The sequence below is a fragment of the Nicotiana tomentosiformis genome, chromosome 5, assembly GCF_000390325.3.
Source record: "Nicotiana tomentosiformis chromosome 5, ASM39032v3, whole genome shotgun sequence".
Classification (NCBI taxonomy): Eukaryota; Viridiplantae; Streptophyta; class Magnoliopsida; order Solanales; family Solanaceae; genus Nicotiana; species Nicotiana tomentosiformis.
The window spans coordinates 60907378-60918201 of record NC_090816.1 but is presented as its reverse complement, the minus strand read 5'-3'; the positions used below and the strand labels follow the sequence as shown (position 1 = coordinate 60918201).

Genomic DNA, 10824 nt, shown 5'->3' with positions numbered 1-10824 from the left:
TATATATGTTTGTTCTCTTTTATAGATGACACACATATAATCTATCCAAGCATAATTGAGAGCAAATGGCAGGGCATTTTGTGAGAAACTTGTGTGAGATTCAACAGTGCGAACCTGAAGCTACATGAACAAGATTGAAGAACTGGTTCCATGTGTCTGTCTTTAATTCTAGTTCAATTATAGTAGGAGATTTTGAGTTGTACCTTTCAGCTTTCCTTAGAAGCATTTGTACTAGGTACTTGAGTTGTATCATTCAAGATGAAGTTAACTTGAAGTAGTTGCAATAGCCTGTGGCGTGTTGCTACAAGAGTTAGAGTTAATCCTTAGGTTTGGAAGAGTTTGTAAACTTTGTTTTTGGCTCAAAGTTGTAGGTGAAGTGTTGGTAAAATCCTACTAAGAAGTAGGTCGTGATTTTTTCACCTTTCAAAATGGGTATTCTCCACGTAAAAATACTTATTTTCTTTACTTTCTGCATTACTTATTCTGCAAATGTAGTTTAAGGAACGCATAGAAGAACCAAGTCCTTCCATAATCAAGTGCACCCAAAAATTAGGCACCACATAAATAGGATAAAACATTAGCATCAAACTTCCTTAAGGTACGTGGTAAACCTACCAAAAAGTCCATAGTGTTGTGCTCCCACTTCCATTCCGGTATAATCATCTTCTGAATCAAACAGCCTGGTTTCTGATGCTCATACATAACTTGCTGGCAATTCAAACACCGTGAAGCATGCCTAACAATGTCCTTCTTCATCCTTTGCCACCAATAATGCTGCTTCAAGTCATGATACATCTTTTTCGCACCTCGATATAATGAATATCGTGAATTGTGAGCCTCCTAAAGTATCAAGTCCCTCAAGCCATCAACATTAGGAATGCAAAGCCAACCCTGAAGTTACATAACACCATCATCTCCAAAAGCTACCTTCTTAGTACCACCTCACTGTACCATGTCCTTAACCACCAACAAATGGGGATCATCATACTTGCAAGCCTTAATGCGCTCAAACAAGGATGATTGTGCAACAACACAAGCAAGAACTCGACTAGGCTCAGAAATAACCAATCTCACAAACCTATTGCCCAAATCCTGAACATTCGTAGACAAAGGACTCTCCCTAGCTAGAATAAATAACAAACTACCCATACTCTCCACATTCCTACTCAATGCATCTTCCACTACATTTGCCTTACCCAGATGATATAAGATAGTGATATCATAATCTATAAGCAACTCAAGCCGCCTCCGCTGCCTCAACTTCAAATCCATTTGCTTCAACAAGTGTTGAAGTCTCCGATGATTACTATAAACCTAACAAGAAAACCATATGCCTCCAAATCTTGAGTGCATGCATAATAGCTGTCAAATCCAAATCATGAACTGGTTAATTCCTTTCATGAGGCTTCAATCGTGATGTATAAGCAATCACTCTACCCTCATGCATCAATGTCGTACCAAGACCAACCTATGAAGGATCATAAAACATTGTATATGGCCCTGAACCTATGGGCAACACTAACACTAGGGTTGTAGTAAAAGCAACCTTGAGCTTCTGATAGCTCTCCTCACACTCAGCAGACTGTCTAAATAGAACACCCTTCTGAGTTAACTTGGTTAATGGAGCTATAATAAATGAAAACCCCTCTACAAAACGATGATAGTAGCCTGCCAAACCCAAGAAACTCCTAATCTTTGTAGCTCTAGTAGGTCTAGGAAAATTTTGAACTACTTCAATCTTCTTGGAATCAAACTCAAACCATCACCAAACACTATGTGATCCAAGAATGCAATTGAGTCCAATGAAAACTCAAACTTAGAAAACATAGCATAAACCTTCTTCTCCTTCAAAGTCTAAAGCACAATCCTCAAATACTATTTGTGCTCCTCTCTACTACGAGAGTGAGCCAAAATATCATTACTAAACAAAATCACAAAGGAATACAAATAAGGCTTGAACACTCGATTCATCAAATCCATGAATGTCGACGAAGCATTAGTCAAACCAATGACATCACCAAGAACTCATAATGACAATAACGAGTCCTAAAAGTTGTCTTATGGATATTCGAAGCTCTAATCTTCAACTAATGATAAATCAATCTTAAACCAATCGTAGAGAACAACCTAACACTCTGAAGTTGGTCAAACAAATCATCAATACGAGGCAATCGATACTTTTTCTTGATAGTAACCTTGTTCAACTGCCTATAATTAATGCACACTATCATAGTACCTTCTTTATTCTTCACAAACAATGTTGGCACACCCCAAGGACAAACACCCAATCTAATGAATCCCTTATCATGCAGATCTTGCAACTGCTCCTTCAACTCTTTCAACTCAGCTGGAGTCATGCAATTTGGTGGAATAGATATAGTCAGAGTACCCAACACCAAGTCAATACTAAAATCTACCCAACACCAAGTCAATACTAAAATCAATATCCCTATGCGATGGCATACACGGAAAATCTATAGAAAACATCTCTGGGAGATCTCTCACAACCGGTACCAAATCCATGGAAGGAACCTCCGCACTAGCATCCCAAATAAAAGCCAAATATGCTAAGCATCCTTACTCAACCATACGTTGAGCGTTCAAAAATGAAATCACTCTACATGAAGCATAAATAAGTGGCCGCCTCCATTCTAATTTAGGAAACCCTGCCATAGCTAAAGTCACAGTCTTCACATGGAATTCTAAGATAGTATGTTACGGATATAACCATTCCATGCCAAAATACCTCAAAATCAACTATGTCCAATAATGAGAGATCATCCATATATCGTACGATTGAGAGTAACCACACAAGATCGATAAACACGATCCCCCACAATAGAATCTCTAACAGGTGTGAACACATAAACATGAATATACAAATAATAACAAGTCATAACCAAATATGATGCAAAGTAAGATGACGCATATGAATAAGTAGAACCCGGATCAAACAATAATAAAGCATCTCTATGACAGACTAAAACAATACCTATGATGAATGCATTGGAGGCAACCGCCTCAGGTCTATCGGGAAAAGCACAACATCAAGCCTAGAACCCATTGGTTTGTGTCAATCACAACTTCAGCCTAGCATCCACCTCCTCTAGGACGACCTCTAACTGGATGACCTTCCTCACTAGCTGGGTGAGCGAGCGGTGTAACCACTAGTGTGGGAATCATAGTTTGAGTACCCTGCTGCACCGCCCTCTATGAAATCTTATTACCATAGTTAATCCCCTTGATGAACCCCTCAACTTCTCAGCCTCGGTAGGAATCAGAAATATTGTATGACATGATAGCTTAATAAACCTCGGCTCACACTTTGTGATTGACAAGTGATCCTGATGTAGCTGCTCAAACTGGCCATGCAACTAATCCCTCATAGTGAGTGAAATGTGTTTCTCCAAGAAAAGACGTGAGAATTGAGTCTATGTGAGAAGAAGTGACCTTGCTGGTCTACCCTGATAATAAGTTGGTTACCACCTCTTGGTTGGTCCTCTTAATTGAAAGATATTAAAGTCACCTCCATTGGACTCCACCAAGCCCAAGTTGTGTAATATCTAATGACATCTATCTAACAAAATCCTGGGCATCCTTTAAAGAACAACCCTCAAAGTGTAGGGGATGCAACTATTGGAACCTATCCATCCTCTTCTACTCCTGAGCAGACATAGTAGGCTTGAACTCAACCTGTGCTTCAATGATAGGCTAAGCTACACCAGCTTGTAGAACTACTGGAATTGGAAATCCATGGACCAACTACTCTAGAGTGTGGGTGGTTGGAGTATGAGATTCTTCCCCAACTTGAGAATTAGCTTGTGCCCATAGGAAGTACACCCGCATGATTCGTGCTCTCAAAGAAGCCAACTAAACGAAGCAAAGCATCTTGAAGCAACTGGATTAGCAATAAAACCCTCGGGAACCTAAGCCGGTCCTAGTGGAACAACATAATCTGGAACCTGGTCGACCTTTGGAGTTGCAGGTGGCTCCTCATAGACTTCTCTAGTACAAGCATGAGTGGTTGTAGGTGCTCCACCTTTGGGTGTTGTTAAACCTGCCCTAGTCTAGGCCTTAGCCCTACCCCTACCCTAGCTGCTCTTATCTCTGACTTAGGGTACTGGCTCTTGCTTAGTTGTGGTTGACGTACATGTTCTCACCATCTTTGAGAGAATAGAAAAGTAAAGATTCAAACTTTAGGATGAAACAAAGTCGCACGATAGAGAAAGAAAGTGAAGTTTTCTAATTGCCACATGGCCCCTCGAAGATAAGTAAAGACGCCTCCATATCAATCTGCAAGACTCTACTAAACATGCTCATGACTCGTAAGACCTATGCAACCTATGCTCTGATAGCAAGTTATCATGACCTAAAACCCATCAATGGTCGTGATGGCACTAACACGCTGGCTAGATGAACCAACAATCTCGAACATTAAATTAAGCCATTAGCATAGATATAATTACTCTAAACAGATTATATATTATCATAAAAGGCTAAATTTAGTAACCAAGTACAAAATAACACAATATTCTTGGATCTAGTGTCACTAAGTAAATGAGCTTATAAGAGTACCAAGATACAAAGGTCTGCAATAAATACACAATACTGTCTAAATGAACTCAGCAATAATAACAAAGAGAGGAAGGCAACTACAAGGTCCTACAAATGGATATGCAATACTACCTCGAGTCTCCAAAATCAACAGTTAAACACTTCCCTAAACTTCGCCGCGCCCAATATCTGAATCTGTACAAGAAGTGCATAAGTATAGTATGTGTACAATCAACCCAATATACTTAGTAAGTACCAAGTTTAACCTCTAAGAAGAAGTGACAAGACTTCAGCCAACATGAAACTTACTTCCATAATCAGAATCATCAATAAGTGTAAATAAAGAGAAGAAATAGCTCTGAAATAATAAATATTGGTAATATGAACCAAAGCCATAAAAGATAATAAGCATGCTTCCCAGATATAATGACCAAAGCAAAATTTTTACACCAAGTCCGCATAATATAAATGATATGCATGAAATAGCAGCTAAAGGAATGCTCATGCATGAATGCACGATGTATATGCATGCTCTAAACTTAACCTTTCCACATAATCAGTACTAATCCACGCATAGTCAGCATAGCCCGTGTTCTTGGCACATGTTTCCTTCACAATCACACACACTCTTAGTAATGTATGGGTACTTGGCATAAATTCCCCTCACAAAGCATAATTCTATGTGCCTGCACTCATAGGGCCCAATGTAACATGGGTGATCACCTAACTTCGGAGAGACAAATCTATATCCAAGCGTCAACAATAATATAGCTCGAAGTCTTAGAGATCAGTCATTAATTTGCTCATATGTTTCAAAGAGCAAAAATATCTCACAGTACCATTATCACATCAATCTGCACAGAATATACTATCGCATCATAACTCAGCTCATATAACTGTATCGATATGCAAATATGCATATGCATATGAGATAATGTATGTATGGTAAATAAGAATATAATAAATAATATGCAGATGTATGTACTCATGAGAGTAATGTATAATTGCGGCTAAATCAGATAGCTCAACAATATTAAGAATGAGTTATCATGTCCAAATAAGGAAAGACATGATCTCTCGCATGAATAAGAAGCCATATGTAGTCATACAATGGAGTAAAGCATGAATCATGAAGAGAACATAGTCAAACAAATCATAAAGTAGCCTGAAACTATCCCAAATATGGTATAATCTCTGGTTCGTATATATATGCTCGTCACCTCGCATATACACTACCCCCAACTTAAGTACACATAGCAATCAAGTCCCTTTTAGGTGAAATCCCACTTAACAAGGGTCACCAAGAGACCTACATCTTCCTGTGACCGCTTCAAACATCCACAATCATTTTTCCTATATATGGAACCTCCAAACGCTCCTAATCTAGCCAAATAATACTCAATAAGGTCTAATAATGCTTTAACAATAAATCATAAATCAAAAGGCCTCAATCTTTAATAAATTCTTAAAATTTAACAAAAGGTTAATCCGGGCCCACATGGTTAAAATGCGAGTCTAGAGGAAGATCATATTGACCCATAATCCCACGAGTCCAATTACTGAGTCCAAATCAATGTTCAAAACCTCAAAAATTACCTTTTTCCCATCTCCAAAACTCAAAAATGGTTAAAATGAGCTAAACCTCAAACTTCTCCAAAGGCTCAAAACATGAATAGAATCATCAAATCTAACAATCAAAGGCCAAACCACATATAGAAACTCTCTCATGTTCATGAGCCTTTCTACTTCTGATCAAGCGTCCGAATCATACTTAAACACCTCGGATTAAAACCAAACTCGGTGCACAAGTTCAACTAAACTATATGGTCCCATCCAAGGACTCAGAATGTCAATCAGAGTCCATATCAAAGGCCACTCTTGGTCAAACTCACGAACTCTTAAGTTCTTCCAAATGCCAACTTTCGACAAATAGGGTAAAAACATTCTAGGAATACCCAAAACTAAATCAGAACATACGTATAAGTCCAAAATAATCACAACAAACTATTGAAACTATCAAAACCCTATTCAATGTCCGGTTACCCAAAAGTCAAATGCTGGTCAACTCCAAGCTTTAAGTTAGGGACTAAATGTTTCAAAACACTCTCCAACCCCTCGAAAAGTAAACCATCCACCCCCACAAGTCATAAAACATCAAAACACTATATGAGAATCATCAAATAGAAGAATGGTATTCTAGAATTCAAAATGATCGGTTGGGTATTTTGAGCCAACAAGAAATTAGACATCTTAGAACTAATGCACACTGATATTTGTGGACCATTCTATACAACTTCTTGGAAGGATCAATAATATTTTATAACGTTTATCGATGACTTCTCAATATATGGCTATCTTTATCTTATTCATGAAAAATCTCAATCACTACATGTGTTTAATAATTATAAGACATAAGTTGAGATTCAACTTGGCAAAAGGATTAAAGGCATTAGATCTGACCGTGGGAGTGAATACTACGGTAGACATGATGGATCGGGTGAACAACATCCAGGACCGTTTGTGAAATTCCTAGAGGAATGAGGTATCATCCCAGAGTACACTATGGCGAGTTTGCCCATAACAATAGTTTTGCTAAAAGACAAAATAGAATGATTAATTATATGGTGCGGAGTATGATCATTCATTCAACCTTGCCTGAATCACTCTGGGGAGAAGCATTAAAAATCACAGCATTTATACTCAACAGAGTTCCGACTAAAGTGACGATGAAGTCCCCTTATGAACTTTGGATAGGCAATAAGTCTAGTTTAAAGTATATGCACATATGGGGATGTTCAGCTAAGGCAAGATCTTATATTCCAAATCAAAAGAAACTGGAATCTAGGATTGTATGTTCCTATTTTATTGGACACTCAAAAAGGTCTAGGGGTTACAAATTTTATGATCCCACTACTAAGGCTATTTTTTAGATGAACAATATGAGGTTCTTTAAGGATGTGAGTTTGTAAAAGGGAAGAAGAGTTAAGGATTTTTCTTTAAAGAGGAACATGTTGATATTCCTCTAATTGCTATTTACAATGCTCGGGAACAACATCTTATACATGATATTGTTCAAGAAGAAAATTCGTATCAAGACAATGTCATTCATCCTCCCGTTCAAGAAGTTGTTCCAGAAGAACAAACTCTACAACCTCAAGAACTAATGCCATTAAGAAGATCCACTAGAGAGAAGAGAAATGCAATTTCGAATGATTGCATTGTATTTCTCCAAGAACATGAACTTGACCTTGGAATGATGGAATATAATCGAATCAACTTCCGTCAAGACATGGAAAGTTCTAGCTCTCAAAAGTGTATTGATTCTATGAATGAAGAGATGAAGTCCATGAAAGACAATGACGTATGGGACCTTGTCCAATTGCCTGAAGGTGTGAAGCCCATTGGTTGTCAATGAATATTATAAACCAAAAGGGATTCGATGGGAAATATGGAGAGGTATAAGGCATGTCTTGTTGCTAAAGACTTCGCCGAGAAAGAAGGCACAGATTATAAAGAAACTTTCTCATCTGTTACATCAAAAGACTCTTTCAGGACTATAGTAGCACTACTTGCACATTTTCATCTTGAGCTACATCACATAGATGTCAAGATAGTATTTTTATAAATGATGACATTGATGAGACAATTTAAATGGTGCAACCATAAAACCTTGTATCCATTGATGCAAAGTCAGTGGTTTGAAAATTAAAGAAATTCATGATGGTGGGCTATAATCTCGTATTTTAGTCGCTTGTTGCACTCTAATTTACCGCACTTTAATTGTGTTTGAGCTTTAATAGCTAGTGTTTTGCACTTATTGTGTGTTTTATGCCTTGTAAGAGTGATTCCGAGTGATGTAGATATTATGAAGCTAATTTGAGTGATTTAGAGCTTTGAAGTCTGAGTAAAAGCCCAAGGGATTAATCCGGGATGGTGTTCGGGAGTCGAGGACCAAGTCTATATGTCAAAATCAAAGAAAAAAGCCGGACTCATAGAAAAATACACTAGCCGCACCTGTGCAAATTCTCTCTGAAGTTTCCCACTGCTGCCCGCCTGGGGCGTCGCCCCATGCGGCGCGCCTGTACAAACTTTACAGAGTAATTGTCCTAATTCGCGTAGGAAAAGGTAGTTTCATTTGGGGCCGACCCTACTTGGTATAAATACATGTAAAAATATTATTTTTAGGACTTTGGACATATCTAAGACCTAAGAAGGCGAAGAAGGAGGTGGAGAAGAGAAAGCACAAGGAATTCATCATTCAATCCTCACTCAAGACAAGAGTTTGGATCGTTTTATGTTTTCTTCATATTTGTGATGAATTACTCCATATCTATGGAGTAGTTCTCTTTAGGGATTGATGGATTGGGTGTATTGATATTTATTTATGGATATTAACTCTAGTTTTTATGCATTGAATCATTTTGAGTGTTTTTATTGTTTCATCTATATTCATATGTTCATGTAATCGAGAGAGGCATACTTGTGATATCTTTGCATTATCTTGTTGGTCCAATTCATTAATTCTTCTTAGTAATAAAAAGAGGCTAATTGAATTATTATTTAGACCTAGTTAGGAGGATAATCGAGAGAGGTTTTCCTAAAGATCAATCCACTACGAACTCTTGCATATCTTTACCGAGCTTAAATTGGTTCACATTGTGAGGTTGAAACTTAATCGAGAAAGGAGATTCTACTAAACGTTTGAACTAATAATTGAATGAATTTGAGAGACTCACTTGAACATTAGAAGTGAATTAACTAGAGTTAAATCCCAGGCAATTATCTTGCACATATCCAATCAACCCCTATTTTCTCCCATTGATATCTTCCTTGCTTACTTTTGTTGCGATTGTCATAGTCAATTAGCTCTAGATTTTTAGTTAATATTTGTTTTTAATCACATAATTCTCAATTGTTGATCATCTTGGATAGCAACCAAGATATAAACTATGAAAATACTGTTTAACTCCAATCCATATGGATACGATATTTTATTATACTATATTCGACTAGCAAGCATATTTAAGTATGTATTTTGCGCTCGTCAAATTTTGGTGATGTTGCCGGGGATTGAAAATCAATAGTGTTTGAAATAGTTTGTAGTGCTAATTCAGGAATTTTTCTTTTATTTTATTTTTCCATTTTTACGCTTAGTGTTCTTTGACTGTGCGCAGGCTGCAGGTTAAGTTGGTGCATGACTCGATCTTCTAGGAAGGAAGTGCTACCATACAAACCAGAAATCGAGAAACAATTGCGACAATTGTGGAAGGAAAGAAATTTCCCCGTGAATAAAGAGAAGGTTGGGCAATCCTCAACCAAAGATATTATGGGTGGATATGATGATAATGTTGATTTGGTTGCAAGAGAGGCAACCCAACAATGAGAAAAAGTTGCACGAGATGCGGAGGAAGATGGCTCGGAGAATTGCTCAGAATTGACCTGTGGGTGCAGACCAGTTAGGAAACATAGCTCCCAAAGCTAGGAGACTACTTGGTGATTACACTAGACCGGTCTACAACCAAGGATTATCAAGTATTAGACCACCTCCAATGGCTGCGAACAATTTCGAATTGAAGCAAGGGTTGCTCCAAACTCTTCAGAATTATTGTGTCTTTAGAGAGAAGCCAAACAAAGATCCAAATACACATCTAATAGACTTCGAGTAGATTATGAACACCTTCCAATACAATGGTATGTCACAAGATGCAGTATATTTAAGGGCATTCCCCTTCACACTCAAAGATGATGCAAAACAGTGGCTTAGAAGCTTGCCCCAGGGATCAATTAGAACATGGGAGGAGATGACCATAAAATTTCTTGATAAATATTTCTGCTCAGCTAAGACGGGCAAGTTTAGAAGAGAAATCCATAAATTCTGCCAGAAAGAGACTGAAACTGTGTTTGAAGCGTGGGAGAGGTTCAAGGAATTAGTTCAAAAGTGTCAACATAGCGGAATTGAACTCTGGATGCAACTCCGGGATTTTTGGGATGGTTTGACACCTGCCTCACATAGAACATTGATTAATGTAGCTGGAGGCCCTTTGATGAAAAAGACACCAGAGGAGACAGTCACTATTCTCGATGAATTATCTGAAGATGCAAATCAGTGGCCCTCTGAAAGTGCTGAAAGAAGACGGGTGAATGGTGTTCACCAGGTTGATGCTAACACATCAGTGCAGGTACATCTTGATGCCATGGCAAAAGAGATAAGGAAGTTGACCTTAGCTTCAATACAAAGTGAGAATAACGCAGCTTATGATATATGTGGAA

General features: G+C 37.9%; 1 non-coding gene across 1 annotated transcript; it reads right to left on the bottom strand.

Moving 5' to 3' along the window:
- Positions 1–10403: 10403 nt before the first annotated feature.
- On the bottom strand, positions 10404–10510 carry LOC117275938 (small nucleolar RNA R71). The gene has a single exon (XR_004506164.1). It is a non-coding gene; the product is annotated as a small nucleolar RNA R71 (small nucleolar RNA).
- Positions 10511–10824: the final 314 nt, after the last annotated feature.